We start from the raw sequence: 17,361 nt of genomic DNA, 5'->3' as shown, positions 1-17,361 counted from the left end.
GTCTCTCTGTATCACGCTCAGCAGCAGTATTCCACCTTCATATGTTGTACATAAGAGAGAGAGAAACTGACCTGCAATGTCCCGTTTTCACCCAGTAACAAATTGGAAAATTCTCCATTCCAATTGCCATTCCAAGCTGGAGTGACGGAAGATGCAGTCTCATCTCTCACTGATATTATTTCAGAGACAGACACATTATTAATCCCACTCTCAGGGACAGTGTCACGCATTTAACCCTCTCTTGCATGTTGTACCCTCTGCAATTTTGCAGCTCAGGGCCCTTCTGTATTTCTCTCAGTGACCGAGAGTTTCACTCCGATTGAAATAAACTGGGACTGTAGCCGTCAAATATTAATCCTACACGATCCCAGCAAATACACCGACTCCCACTTTCCTCCCATGTTTCTCCAGGATTGGTTCGAGGAATCCGGACTCCAGATACGGAGTCACAAGTTTCTTTGTCAGTAAAGGGACCAAGAATGAACAGAACCAATTGGCTCATTTCACAGCCGCCCACTTTATCTCTGAAAGACTCTTTTCCATCAAAAGATACCGAGAGAAACAGCAGGGATGGAAACATCTAGTTTAATAGTGAGAGATTGTAAAGTCAGTCTGGATTCCAGCGTTAGGCAGTGGTGGAATCCCATTTGTTTTCCATTCTGGTGCCTGTTCCTGCACTGCCTGTGGACCCCATTCCCTCTGACCTTTCCCCCAGACCCACTTCCTTTGCTCAGACTCTGAAAAATTCCAATTGGGGAAAGTTTCCATCGATTTTTGTATTGAGAATTAAACCAGATATCTGCGCATGCGCGACTCAGCCCCGCCCCCAGCGCTGGTTGTTGGTGAGCAGAAGAGCGCATGCGCGCTCCCCTCCCCCAGCTCGGCCTGTGGGCGCCATTCCCTCAGTGAGCGGAAGAAGATGGTTCAAAACAGCCGGGAATGGAGAGATCACGGCCCCCGGGGGAAGGGAGCAAAGAGCAGCCTCGTTACAGCAGCTCATCGCTTCGGGACCGTGTCCGCAGATGGGCTCAGAGATCGGCATTGAGTCCGGGGGAAGGTCAGGGGGAGTCCGGGGGCTGTTTGTAAGAGGCGGAGTGGATCAGGAACTGGTCCCGGAACATGGAGTGAGCGGGGAAAGGGAGAGGTCATTCTCGGGCTGTGTGTGTACAGGGTGTGTCCAGGGTAAGGGAGAGAGAATGGGAAGAACCTGCTATTTAAAACCATTGCTGCTTTCTCTCCCCAAACCAGTAGTGAATGTTCCTGGTTTAGTTCCAGTCTCACCCTGTTTATTGTTATTGGACAGTGAAGAGTGGAAACAGAGCCGGACAGTAAGGATGTGGGGAGTGAGACAAAGAGCATCTATGGCAGGGATCAGGTGAGAAGTGTGAAGGGCACATTTTAAACAGCGGCTGTTTGATTTCGGTTGAACGGTTAGTCCCATGGGAGAGGGGATTAGAAACCTGACGTGTGCAAAGGTCCCCGCCCCATCGGGTCGTCCCATTCATGGATCAGTGCAGGGGTTGGGTTGTGTCTGGATGTCACTAAATCGTTGTAAAATTGCCCAACACACCTGGTGTGCAGAAGCTGAGTGCTGCAGTACTGCAGTGGAGTCAGACACTGACACTGTTTGTATCATTCTCATTTGTGGATATTCAAAAATATCATTGATATGGATATTAATTCGAACACTTTTGTATTTTCTCCCTCACTGGTTCTTGAGTTACAAGAGATAATTTTCTTCCTGCAGGCAAATCCTTGATGGACCCAGAATCAGTGTTATGTTTCCTCCACTTGAGGCACAAGGAACAGTGCAGCCAACTCCTTCTCCCACACAGTAAGTACATTATCACACACAGCGCACAGAGACACAGACAGGTCATCAGTTCCACAGTCTCAGACAGTAGAAGTCGTCATTCCCACACTGATCCCAAGTTCCAGAGACACATTTTCAATCCAACAGTCAAACAGAGCAGGTGAGGCAGACACTGTTCCATTTCCCCCGAGCTGAGTCCCGCTGACAGGTAGATACAAAAATCCCAGTCCAAGATCACACTATCAGATGGAAAGGCACTGTATCAATCTCACAACAGGGCAACATTAGCTACGAATTAAATACCAGATCGAAATCACACATGGTACCCGATTTAAAGGTGCAGAATGAATCCCAATAATGTACCCTGAGATTCCAATTGATTACTCGCCCAGAACTCTCACACACATGTGAGTTGATACACTATGCGAATGGATATTGCATGTATCATGTGATACAAATTGCATACGAGTCCAAAACTCATGTACAGTATCAGATTAAAAATGCTGTGAGAGTGTAATCTGAGAAACAAATTAGATATCAGTTTATAATGGACTCATATTGTGAGATGTAAAGATACAGTATCAATTCTATTAGTACAGACTGAGCTATACATTATACGCCATTTGAAAAGTGTCACCATATCAATTTGAAAGATACATTATCTTTCACAATAGTACTCACAGAGATACAGATTTAATAGTAGTTCAAAAAGCACACAAATTATCTGATTAAAACCTACAGTGTCAAATCCTAAAGTGTATCCACATTTACCAATTAAATAATGAGAAATATGATCGAAACATGAAGATATTAAAGCTAACATTTTTTATGCCATAATGCAATCTGAGAGAATAATTACATACAGATACAGAATGAATCTCACACTCAGATATAGTACCAGAGACTGACAGATGCAGAAGGAATCCCAAACTCACATACAATAATAGAGACTGACAGACACAGAGCAAATCCTACACTCACATATGGTACCAGAGATGACAGATATCGAATGAATCCCACACTGGCATACAGTACCAAGGGCTGATAGATATCTAGTTAATTACTCACTCTCATAAAGTACTAGAGACTGACAGAAAGATAATGACTCCCACATTCACACAGTACCAGAGCCTGAGAGATACAGAATGAATCACATACTCACACACAGTACCAGAGACTGACAGATAGAGAATGCATCCCACACCAACATGCAGTCTGAGAGGCTGCATATACAGAAAGAATTCAACACCCACATACAAGACTGGAGACTGAAAGACACAGAATAAATCCCACACTCACAGTATCAGAGACTGCATATATAGATTAAATCGCAAACTCACACACACTACTGACAAGATACAGAATGAATCCCACACTGACAAACTGTTCCAGATACTGAGAGATACAAAATGAATCACACATTAGTGCAGGCTGAGTAACATTATTTACCATTCCAAGAAGTATCAGATTGAAAGATACAGTATCAATTCCATTAGTGCAGACTGATCTACACATTATATACCACTACAAAAACTGATGCAGATTCAGACTGAAATATACAGTATTCCATTCATGCAGACTGAGCTACACATCATATACAAGTTCAAAAATGTCACCATATCAGTTTGGAAGATAAACTAATTCACAATTGTGTTCCCATCGATACAGATTTAATAGTAGTCCAAAAAGTGCCCACATTCTCTGACTATATTCTAAAGCATTTCATTATCAACCAATTAAACACTGGGAAAAATATGCATTCATTGAGGTATTAAAGATAAAGTTTTGAACACCATACTGTAAACGGAGATACAAATTACATAAAGATAAGGAATGAATCTCACACTCAGATAGAGGGCCAGAGAGTGACACACAGAATGAAACCAGCACTCACACAATGTAACAGTGACTGACAGATACCGAATGAATCCGACACTCACACACAGTGCAAGGGACTGACAGATATAGAATGAATCACACACACCCACAGTACCAGAGCCTGACAGATACAGAATGAATCCCACACGCACAGACAGTACTAGGGACTGACAGATACAGAATGAATCCCACACTCACATACAGTACGAGGGACTGACAGATATAGAATGAATCCCACACTCACAGACAGTGCTAGGGACTGACAGATACAGAATGAATCTCACAGTCACACACATTAATGCAGTCTGAGTTACACATTACACATCAGTCCAAAAATCTCATAGTGTCAGATTGAAAGATACATTATCAATTCCATTAGTGCAGACTGATCTACATATTATAAAGCACTACAAAAAACTGATAAAGATTCAGACTGAAATATACAGTATACCTTTCAAGCAGACTGAGCTACACATCATATACAAGTTCAAAAATGTCACCATATCATTTTGGAAGATAAACTAATTCACAATTTTTTTCCATTCGATACAGATTTAATAGAAGTCCAAAAAGTGCCCACATTCTCTGATTATAACCGAAAACATTATATTTTAAAATGTATCATTATCTACCAATTAAACACTGGGAAAAATTATTGATACATTGAGGTATTAATGAGAGAGTTTTGAACACCATACTGTAAACAGAGACACAAATTACATACAGATAAAGAATGAATCTCACACTCAGATAGAGGGCCAGAGACTGACATGCAAATTGAAAACAGCACTCAAACAATGTAACAGTGACTGACAGATACAGAATGAATCCTACACTCACACACATTACAAGGGACTGACAGATACAGAATGAATCCTGCACTCACACACATTACAAGGGACTGACAGATACAGAATGAATCCCACACTCACACACATTACAAGGGACTGACAGACTTAGAATGAATCACACACTCCCACGGTACCAGAGACTGACAGATACAGAATGAATCCTAAACTCACACACTGTAGCACAGACTGACAGAGACAAAATTTATATCACTCACAAACAGTACCAGAAATTGATAGATGCAGAATGAAAGTCTCCCTCACATATAGCACCTGACACTGACGAAAACAGAATGAAACGCACATTCACACAAAATACCAGGGACTAACAGATATTGAATGAATCCCATACTCACACACAGTACCAGATACTGACAGATACAGAGTTAATTCCACACTTATACACAGTACCTGAGACTGGCAGATACAGAATTAATCCCACTCTCATATACAGTCCCACAGACTTGCAGATACAGAATGATCCCAAACTCATATGTAGTGCCCGAGACTGAGAGATACAGAATTAACACCATGCTCACACTCAGTACCAGATACTGGCAGATACAGAATGAATCCCACACTCACACAGTATCAGATATTGACAGATGCAGAGTAAACCCCGCTCTCACACACAGTACTGGAGACTGACTTCTGCTGGACGTAAGCGAGAACTGTAAAAGAACGGAACAAATTCACATTTTATGTCGTGGTTGCAGAAATCGGACAATGTGCAACGTGAGGAAAGGTTCTGTCTGTAACTTCTACTCCCGTATTTTTGCTCGTTTTGTTATTGAAAAATGATGACAATTGTTTTATAATAAAGTTTTTGTTTTACTCATTCGATAGTTGTGAATTTGCCCCATTATATTTCACTGTACATTGCACAGTATTTCTCTCTGATTTCTCAGGACACGATTTGCATTGCTCCTTTACCCCATTTAGACACTTATTTTCCAAGCAGTATGTGGCCTCCTTATTTCTCCTGGCAAAATGCACCAGCTCACACCTTTCCATATTGAAATTCAATGGCCATTTACACGGCCGTTCTGCAAGCTTATTTTGTCGTAGTCTTCCTCAGTATTGACTACACCCCCTAAATTAATTACAATCATTTAATACAGCATTACAACCAATGTTTTATCGAAAAAATGTTCTCCATTCCCAGTTTTTCTAAATCCCACCCGTGCAATATAATGTGAAGAATGAGTTTATCTTCTGTCCCTCTCTCATCTGTAAACTTCAATGACCCGGGGTTTGGGGACATCTACTGGCCGGAAGCAGAACTGCAACAGTTCAGAACAAATTGCTGAAACCGGACAATGTGCAGTGTGAGCGTGTTTGTGATTGGTGGCAGGTATTAAATCTGATTTTTTAAAACCTGACCATTAACCTTTAGTGTTTGTTATTGAAGAGTAAACAGAGCCGGACAGTAAGGATGTGGGGAGTTATACAAAGAGTATCTATTGCAGGCATCAGGTGAGAAGTTTGAAGGACACATTTTAAACAGTGGCTGTTTTGTTTCCGTTGAACGGTTAGTCCCATGGAAGAGGGAATTAGAAATCTGATATGTGCAAAGCTCCCCGCCCCATCGGGTAGTCCCATTCATGGATCAGTCCAGGGTTTGGGTTTTGTCTGAATGCCACTAAACTGTTGTAAAACAGCCCAACACACCTGGTATGCAGAAGCTGAGTGCTGCAGTACTGCAGTGGAGTCAGACACTGACACTGTTTGTATCGCTGATTTTCATTTGTGGATATTCAATATTATTATTAACAGATATTAATCTGATCACTTCTGCATTTTCTACCTCACCTGTTCTTGATTTACAAGAGATACGTTTCTTTCTACAGGCAAATACTTGAAGGAGCCAGAATGACTGTGAAATTTCCTCCACCCGAGGCAAAGGAACAGTGCAGCCAGCTCCTTCTCACACACAGTAGGTATATTCTCACTCTCAGAGCACAGAGACACAGACAGGTCATCAGTTCCACAGTCCCACACAGCAGAAGTAGTCAGTCCCACACTGATCCCAAGTTCCAGAGTCACATTTTCAATCCAACAGTCAAACAGAGGAGGTGAGGCAGACACTGTTCCATTTCTCCCGAACTCAGTCCCGCTGACAGGTGGATTCAAAAATCCCAGCCCAAAATCACACTATCAGATTGTCAATTTCACAAAAGGGCAAAATTAGCCATGAATTAAATACCAGATATCCCGAGATTCAAATTGAATACTAGCCCAGAACTCTCTAACACACGTGAGTTTAATACATGCAGTATCCATTCGAATAGTGTATCATTCAAATACAAAATGAAGGCCGAAACTCATGTACAATATCAGATTGAGAATTGCTGTGACAGTGTAACCTGAGAAACAAATTAGATACCAGTTTATAATACACTCATAGTATGAGATTTAAAGATACAGTATCAATTCTATTAGCACAGACTGAGATACACATTATTTACCAATTCAGAAATGTCACCATATCAATTTGAAAGATAAATTATCAATCACAATATTACTCACAGATTTACAGATTTAATAGTAGTCCAAAAAGCACACAAATTATCTGATTAAAGCCTCCAGCTTCAAATACGAAAGTGTATCCATATTTACCAATTAAATAATGATAAAAGCTATTCAAACATTAACATATTAAAGCTACAGTATTGAACATCATAATGTAATCTGAGAGAATAATTATGGACAGAAACAGAATGAATCTCACACTCCGATACAGTACAGAGACAGACATGCAGAAGGAATCCCAAACTCGCATACAGTACTAGAGGTTGCCAGACACAGAGTGAATCCCATACTCAAGTATGGTACCAGAGATGACAGAAACAGAATGAATCCCACTCAGGCATACAGTACCAAGGACAGACAGATACCGAGTTCATCCCAAATTCTAATAAAGCACTAGAGACTGAGAGGTAAAGTATGAATCGCAAACTCACACACAGCAGCAGAGACTGACAGACACAGAATGAATCCCACACTCACACACAGTACCAGAGAATGACAGATACAGAATGAATCCCACACTCACTCACAGCACCTGAGACTGACAGATACAGAATGAATCCCACACTCACTCATAGCACCCGAGACTGTGAGATACAAGGTGAATCTCACAGTCACCTACATTAGTGCAGGCTGAGTTATAAATTACGTTCCAGTCCAAAAATCTCAGTGTCAGATTGAAAGATACAGTATCAATTCCATTAGTGCAGACTGAGCTGCACATTAGAAACCACGACAACAAAACTGATACAGATTCAGACTGAAATATACAGCATTCCATTCATGCAGACTGAGCTACACATTATATACAAGTTCAAAAATGTCACCATATCAATTGGAAGATGCACAAATTCACAATTGTGTTCCCAATGTAGATTTAATAGAAGTCCAAAAATAGATGCCCACATTATCTTATTACATTTTTAAAAATGTCATTATCTACCAATTAAAACTGGGAAAAATTGTTCATACATTTAAGTATTAAAGATACAGATGTGAACGCCATCCTGTAAATGAAGATATAAATTAGATACAGATAAAGAATGAATCTCTCACTCCGATAGAGTGCCAGAGACTGATATGTAGAATGAATCCCAAACTCATACAATGTACCAGCGACTGACAGATTCAAAATGAATCCCACACTCACACACTGTAGCACAGACTGACAGATACAGAATTTATATCACTCACATACAGTTCAGAAATTGATAGATACAGAATGAATGTCTCACTCACATATAGCACCAGAGACTGACAGGAACAGAACGAATCGCTCACACATACAAAATCAGAGACAGAGAGATATGGAATGAATCCCAAACTCACACACAGTACCAGAGACTGATAGATCCAGAATGAATACCACATTCACATAGAGTATCAGGAACTGACAATCACAGAATGAATCTCACAGTCACACTACTGCAGATTGAATTACATTTTACATACCAGTTCAAAGATATCATGGTGTCAGATTGAAAGCGACGGTATGAATTCCATTAGTGCAGACTGAGCTACATAGTAGAAATATTAGTAAATACTCATAGAGTATTATACTGAAATAAACAGTATCAATACCATTGGTTCAGACTGAGCTACACATTATATACCAGTCCAAAAACCTCATAAATGATCAGACTGGAAGATACAGTATCAATTCTATTAGCACTGCCTGACCTGTACATTACATACCAGACTGAAAATCCCATAAAATCTTCGACTGAAATAAACAGTATCAATTCCATGAGTGCAGACTGAGCCACACATTATATAGCAGTCCAAGAATCTCATACGCTATCAGACTCAAAGATACAATAACAATTCCATTAGCACAGATGACGAGTCCAAAAATCTCATAGAATATCAGATTGAAAGATTCAGTATCACTTCCATTTGTGCAGAATGAGCTACACATCACATTCCAGTCCAAAAATCTCATACAGTATCAGACTGATAGATACAGTATCAATTCCTTTAGTGCAGGCTGAGCTACATATTACATACCAGTCCAAAAATCTCATACAATATTAGATTGAGATGCAGAATTAATCCCATTATTGCTGACTGAGCTATACATTACATACCAATCCAATGATTTCACCACGAACAGATTGAAAGGTACATTATCATTCACAATAGAGTTCAGAGATTAAGATGTAATCACACTCCAAAGCTCACACACGTTGTTTGATTAAAGAAAATTGAAAAGTGTATCCATATTTACAAATTAAACACTGGCCGAAGAACTGTATATAATTTAAAGTATTAAAGATACAGTTTCAAATACGATACTGTAAACTGAAATAAGAATACAGAATGAATCCAGACTTGCACATTGAGATAATGTAGCAGAGAATGACAGATACAGAATAAATCCCACACTCACACACAGCACCAGAGACTGACAGATACAGAATTATTCCCACACTCACACACAGTACCAGAGACCGACAGATACAGAATGAATCTCCACACTCACAGACTGTACTGGAGACGACAGATATAGAATGAATGTCACAGTCACATTACTGCAGACTGATTTACACTTTACAGACCAGTCCAAAGATCTCATAGTGGCAGATTGAAAGATACAGTCTAAATTCTATTGGTGCAGACTGAGCTACATATTGGATATAGTGGTAAATACTCGTGTTTGCTGAAATAAACATTATCAATGCCATTGGTACAGACTGAGCTACACATTACGTACTAGTCCAAAAATCACAAATGATCAGATTGGAAGATACAATTTAAATTCTATTCGCACTGCCTGAGCTGAACATTATATATCAGTCCAACAATCTCATACAATATTAGACTGAAAGATACAGAATCGATTCAATTAGTGAAAACTGAGCCACACATTATATAGCAATCCAAGAATCTCATACCGTATCAGACTCAAAGATACAATATCAATTCCATTAGCACAGACTGAGCTACACGTTACTCACCAGTCCAAAAATCTCATACTGAATCTTTCAATGTGAAACTGTATCAATTTCATTCGTGCAGCCTGAGCTATACATTGCATTCCAGTCCAAAAATTTCATACAGTATAAGAATGATCGATACAGTATCAATTCCTTTAGTGCGGGATGAGCTACATATTACATACCAGTCCAAAAATCACATAAAGTGTTAGACTCAGATGCAGAATTAATCCCATTATTGCAGACTGAACTACACATTGCACACCAGTCCAGTAATTTCAACGTGAACAGATTGAAAGGTATATTATCATTCACAATAGAGTTCAGAGATTAAGATGTAACACGACTCCAAAACTCTCACACGTTGTTTGATTAAAGAAAATCAAAAAGTGTATCTGTGTAAACAAATTAAATGCTCGATGAAGACATGTATATACTTTAAAGTTTCAATACAATAGTGGAAACTGAAATAAGAGTATAGAATGCACATTGTCACAGAGATTGAATTGCAGAATGAATCCCACACTGAGATAAAGTAGCAGAGAATGGCAGATACAGAATGTATCCCACACAAAGACAGTACCAGCGACTGATGGATGCAGAATATACCCCATGCTCACACTCAGTTACAGAGACTGACAGATACAGAATAAACCCCAGTCTCATATCCAGTACCAGAGACTGACCTCGACTGACGGGAAGCGACAACTATAATAAGGCAACAAATTCACATTCTCTGTCGTGGTTCCAGAAACAGGACAATGTGCACTGTGAGGGATGTTTCTGTCTGTAACTTTTACTGTCGTATTTTTGCACTTTTTGACGGTGAAAAATGAAGACAATTGATTCATAATAAAGTTTTTGTTTCACTCGTTCCATAGTTGTGAATTTGCCCCATTATATATCACTGTACATTGCACAGTATTTCTCTCTGATTTCTCAGGACACGATTTACATTGCTCCCCTACCCCATTTAGACTCTTATTTTCCATGCAGTATGTGGCCTCCTTATTCCCCCAGCGAAATGCACCACCTCACACCTTTCTATATTGAAATTCAATGGCCATTTACAAGGCCGTTCTGCATGTTTATTTTGTCCCAGTCTTGATCTGTATTGACTATATCTCCGAAACAAATTACAAGAATTTAACGCAGTATCACAACTAGTGTTTGCTCTAACAAAATGTACTTGCAGCTCGTCTCCATCCCCAGTTTTTCTAAATGTCACTCGTGCAATATAATGTGAAGAATGAGTTTATCTTCTGTCCCTCTGTCATCTGCAAACTTCAATGACCCGGGGTTTGGGGACATCTACTGGCCGGAAGCAGAACTGCAACAGTTCAGAAGAAATTGCTGAAACCGGACAATGTGCAGTGTGAGCGTGTTTGTGATTGGTGGCAGGTATTAAATCTGATTTTTTAAAACCTGCCCATTAACCTTTAGTGTTTGTTATAGAACAGTAAACAGAGCCGGACAGTAAGGATATGGGGAGTTATACAAAAAGCATCTATTGCAGGCATCAGGTGAGAAGTTTGAAGGACACATTTTAAACAGCGGCTGTTTAGTTTTGGTTGAACGGTTAGTCCCATGGGAGAGGGGATTAGAAATCTGATATGTGCAAAGGTCTCCGCCCCATCGGGTAGTCCCATTCATGGAACAGTGCAGGGGTTGGGCTGTGTCTGGATGTCACTAAATTGTTGTAAAACAGCCCAACTTACCTGGTGTGCAGAAGCTGAGTGCTGCAGTACTGCAGTGGAGTCAGACACTGACACTGTTTGTATCGCTGGTTTTCATTTGTGGATATTACAATGATTATTAACAGAGAGATTCAATTGATCACTTTTGTATTTTCTACCTCAACTGTTCTTGACTTACAAGAGATAATTTTTCTTCCTACAGGCAAATCCTTGAAGGGCCCAGAATTAGTGTGATATTTCCTCCACCCGGGGCACAAGGAACAGTGCAGCCAGCTCCTTCTCACACACAGTATATATCGAGTCATAGAGTCATAGAGTTATACAGCATGGATAGAGGCCCTTCGGCCCATCGTGTCCGCGCCGGCCATCAGCCCTGTCTACTCTAATCCCATATTCCAGCATTTGGTCCGTAGCCTTGTATGCTATGGCATTTCAAGTGCTCATCCAAATGCTTCTTGAATGTTGTGAGGGTTCCTGCCTCCACAACCCTTTCAGACAGTGAGTTCCAGACTCCAACCACCCTCTGGGTGAAAAAGTTCTTTCTCAATTCCCCTCTAAACCGCCCGCCTTTTACCTTGAATCTATGTCCACTTGTTATTGAACCCTCAACGAAGGGAAAAAGCTCCTTAGTATCCATCCTATCTGTGCCCCTCATAATTTTGTACACCTCAATCATGTCCCCCCTCAGCCTCCTCTGCTCCAAGGAAAACAAACCCAATCTTCCCAGTCTCTCTTCATAGCTGAAGCGCTCCAGCCCTGGTAACATCCTGGTGAATCTCCTCTGCACCCTCTCCAAAGCGATCACATCCTTCCTGTAGTGTGGCGACCAGAACTGCACACAGTACTCCAGCTGTGGCCTAACCAGTGTTTTATACAGCTCCATCATAACCTCCTTGCTCTTATATTCTATGCCTCGGCTGATAAAGGCAAGTCTCCCATATGCCTTCTTTACCACCTTATCTACCTGTTCCGCCGCCGTCAGGGATCTGTGAACTTGCACACCAAGATCCCTCTGACCCTCTGTCTTGCCTAGGGTCCTCCCATTCATTGTGTATTCCCTTGACTTGTTAGTCCCTCCAAAGTGCATCACCTCGCACTTTTCCGGGTTAAATTCCATTTGCCACTGTTCCGCCCATCTGACCAACCCATCTATATAGTCCTGCAGACTGAGGCTATCCTCCTCGCTATTTACCACCCTACCAATCTTTCTTAATATACTCTGTGAGTATATTATCACTCACAGAGCACAGAGACACAGACAGGTCATCAATCCCACAGTCTCACACAGCAGAAATAGTCAATGCCAAACTGATCCCAATCCAACAGTCAAACAGAGCAGGAGAGACTGACGGAATTTCTATTTCACAATGACTCAATACCGCTGACTGGCAGATAAATAATTCCCAGTCCAAAATCACACCCAGTATCAGATTGAAAGGCACTGTGTTAATCTCACATAAGATCAGAATTAGCTACAAATTAAATACCAGATAGAACTGACACATGGTACTGATTGATAGGTACAGAATGAATCACAATAGTGTACCCCGAGATTCAAATTAAATACCAGCCCACAACTCACACCACATTATGAGTTTAAAGATGCAGTATTCATGCCAATATTATACACTGAGATACAAATTAGATACCAGTTCAGATGTTACCCATATTTGACTCACATATATGTCCAAAAACCTCATAGTGTCAGAATGAAATGTACAGTTTCAATCCTATTGTTGCAGATTGAGCTACACATTATATACCAGTCCAAAATTTGCATAAAGTATCATACTGGAAGATACAGTATCAATCCCATTAGACTGAGGTACACATTAGTTACCTGTCCAAAAATCATATTTATCAAACTGAAAGGCAGAGTATCAATTCCCTTACTGCAGACGGAGGTTCACATTAGATACCTGTCCAGAAATCACGTACAGTACCATACTGAAAGAAATAGTATTGATTTAATTAGTACAGACTGACCTACACGTTACATACCAGTACAAAAATCTCACACAGTTTCAGACTGGAAGATACAGTATCAATCCCATTAGTGCAGACTGAGGTGTACATTAGATACCAGTCCAAAAGTCACATTCAGTGTCAAAATGAAAGATACAGTATCAATTCCTTTAGTGCAGACTGAACTACACCTTACAAACCTGTCTAAATATATTACACAGTATCAGACTGAAAGGTACAGTATGAATTCCATTAGTACAGACTGAACCACACATTACATACCAGTCCAAAAATCTCATACAGTGTCAGACTGAAAGATACAATAATTATTCTATTAGCCCAGACTGAGCTACAAATTAAATACCAGTACAATAATTTCACAGTAAAAGATTGAAATACACATTATCTTCACGGAGATTAAGATGTAATCATTCAACAAAACTCGCACACATTGTTTGATTAAAACAAAATCCAAAAGTGTATCAATATTTACAAATTAATGCAGCACGAAAGATTTGCATACATTAATGAATTAAACATGCAGTTTCAAGTACCATACTCTAACCTGAAATAAGAATACAGAACGAATCCAGACTTGCACTTTGCCCAGAGACTGAGTTACAGAATGAATTCCACACTGAAATAGAATACCAGAGACTGACAGTCACAGAATGAATCCCACACTCACAGATAGCACCAGAGATTGAGAGATACAAAACGAATCACACACTCACACACAGTACCAGAGACTGACAGATACAGAATGAATCCCACACTCACAGACTGTATTGGAGACTGACGGATACAGAATGAATATCACACTCACATACAGTACCAGAGAATGACAGACATAGAATTAATGCCACACTCACATACAGTCTGACATCTACTGGCCATAAGTGAGAACTGTAACTGAGTGGAACAAATTCACATTCTCTGTCGTTGTTCCAGATTCAGGACAATGTGCAATGTGAGGAAATAGTTTCTCTCTGTAACTTCTACTCCCGTACTTTTTCTAATTTTGTCAGTTAAAAATTAGACAATTGATTTCGAATAAAGTTTTTGTTTTCCTCATTCGAAAGTTGCCCCATTATATTTCACTCTACATTGCGCAATATTTCTGTCTGAATTCTCAGGAGACGATTTATATTAATTCAAATAAACCGAACTGAAACACAAATAAAAACTGAGTGCAAATCTGCAAGTTTCAACGGCGACCGTCAAAAGTGAAAGGGATAAAATATAGAAAAAAATCAAACCGAAAATGCTGGAAAGGCTCAGCAGGTCCGGCAGCATCTGTGGAGAAGGGAAGCTCGGGTTAACGTTTCAGGACTATGACCCTCCTATAGATCAGAAAGGTTAATCCGACATAATTTAAATAAGGAACGGGAATCAGCAGAGGGAAAAACTTCAGAAAATCAATTAATTTCACTGAATCCGAGCAATTGTGTCCCGTATCCACTGTACAGATCAGGGCAAATAATAATACAAAGGAACAGAGTTAAATTCAACGATATGGGGGAAATAAATGAATTTTAAAAATATTTTTAAATATAAATTAGACTCGTTTGTGTTTTGAAAACACTATCCCTCTGAAGATCATCAAATTCGGTTCCAGTCTTGGTGTTTCTGAATTCAGCGTGCTGGGATTCAAAACTGTTGGAATTAATTGTTTGGAAGGGAGCGATACTCACCATCATAGCACCTTCGTTCACTGGGAGGGAGAAATAGAGCGTTTCTGTGGAGTTTCGGACTGAATTGCTCCCTTTGGGTTACTGGCACTTTAATCAAAGACAATAAACAGTTCCCAAACATCAGCCCCTGAACAGACACAACAAGCTGGTCGAATTTCTCATTCATAGATATTAAATAAGAGGATGGCAAAAGCGAATAGGAAGAGGTTAGGAAGAAGTCACAAAATACAATTAGGGAAGCAAACAGGAATCACAAAATCAAATTATCAAGGAATATAAAAAGAAATCGTAAATTATTGTACAGAGCCAGAAATAACAGAAGGAAAATCAGAATATCTTGAGGGCCACTAAGGGATTCACAAGATAAACTCACAGGTAACGTCAGCGAAATGGCAGAAATATTGAATTATTACTTTCCCTCAGTATTTACCCGGGAGATTAACAGGGTGAATATGATATAGAGGAAGAGGTCAATAAAGATATCAAGGCATTTAAGTTAGAAAGGATGGTTAAACTCCTGATCCTGATGGATTGCATCTGCACTTATTAAATGAAGCAAAGGAAGAGATAGCAGAGGCATTGTTACATATATAGAAAAAATCATTACAGAAAGGAATAGTGCCAGAGGACTGGATGACAGTTGATATGATTCTTATATTTTGAAACAGGAAATAGAACAAGTCCAGGGAACTGTGGACCAGTTAACTAAAGGTCGGTGGTAGGAATGATCATGGAATCTTTTACTCAATGAAGCAACAGAAAAACATGCAGAAACCGAAAATATAATAAAGAATAGTCAGCACGGATTTCAGAAAGGGAAGATTTAATAGTTTGACAGAAGGTTTGACAGTTAAAATTACAGTTCAACATAACTTATCTGCTTTTCAAATATATTCCTCCAGAAATAAACCTCTGTGTTTGCATTTCATGGCCTTATCAACCTGTGTTGCTACTTTTAAAGATTTGTCAATCTGTACCCCTAAATCCCATTGCTCTTCTACCCCATTTAGACTCTTATTTTCAAAGCAGTGTTTGGCCTCCTTATTCCCCCGAGCAAAATGCACCACCTCACACCTTTCTATATGGAAATTCAATGGCCATTTACACCGACTTTCAGCAAGCTTATTAAAGTCTTCTTCTATTTTGTCGTAGTCTTCCTCAGTATAGGCTATACCCCCAACATTAATTACAAGCATTTAATACAGCATTACAACTCATGTTTTGTCGAACAAACTGTTTTCCATTCCCAGTTTTTCGAAATCCCACCCGTGCAATATAATGTGAAGAATGAGTTTATCTTCTGTCCCTCTCTCATCTGTAAACTTCAATGACCCGGGGTTTGGGGACATCTACTGGCCGGAAGCAGAACTGCAACAGTTCGGAACAAATTGATGAAACCGGACAACAAGCAGTGTGAGCGTGTTTGTGATTGGTGGCAGGTATTAAATCTGATTGGATATTTGAAGAAACCAATCAGAGAGTTACAGTTAATTATTGTGACCTCACTACGAATGACCCAATCACAATCATTGCCTTCCTCCATCCCTCATTACCATAGTAAACAATTTTACAACACCAAGTTATAGTCCAGCAATTTTATTTTAAATTCACAAGCTTTCGGAGGCTTCCTCCTTCGTCAGGTGAACGATGTAAAATTGTTTACAATTGTCAACCCCAGTCCATCACCGGCATCTCCACATTATCATTACCATCGGGCTGTGGGGCTGCCTATTTAATCCGAGCTCGGAGCGGATTTGGGTCATTTCTGAGTCTGAAATTGAGTTTGAAAATGCCTGAGGACAAGAAAGCAGCTTCCAAGAAGGGCGCCAAGAAAACCTTGAGTAAAGCACCAGCCAAGGGCGGCAAGTAGCGCATCGCGGGTGAGGCTTCCCGCCTGGCCCATTATAATAAACGGCGCACCATCAGCTCCCGGGAGATCCAGACCGCCGTGCGCCTGCCGCTGCCCGGGGAACTGGCCAAGCACGCCGTGTCGGAAGGGAC

At 40.1% G+C, this 17,361-nt stretch overlaps 1 long non-coding RNA gene across 2 annotated transcripts; it reads left to right on the top strand.

The window, feature by feature from the left end:
• Positions 1-856: 856 nt before the first annotated feature.
• LOC137312688 (uncharacterized) lies at positions 857-16,618 on the top strand. 2 transcript variants are annotated; one of them, XR_010960792.1, is made up of 5 exons: positions 857-1,375; positions 1,748-1,834; positions 6,390-6,475; positions 11,904-11,990; positions 16,029-16,618. It is a non-coding gene; the product is annotated as an uncharacterized lncRNA (long non-coding RNA). The 2 variants fall into 2 exon arrangements; XR_010960791.1 differs by lacking the exon at positions 16,029-16,618 and having other exon boundaries at positions 11,904-12,420.
• The last annotated feature ends 743 nt before the right edge of the window (positions 16,619-17,361 follow it).

Source organism: Heptranchias perlo, unplaced genomic scaffold (genome assembly GCF_035084215.1).
Source record: "Heptranchias perlo isolate sHepPer1 unplaced genomic scaffold, sHepPer1.hap1 HAP1_SCAFFOLD_43, whole genome shotgun sequence".
NCBI lineage: Eukaryota > Metazoa > Chordata > Chondrichthyes > Hexanchiformes > Hexanchidae > Heptranchias > Heptranchias perlo.
This window is presented reverse-complemented; position numbering and strand designations above follow the sequence as displayed.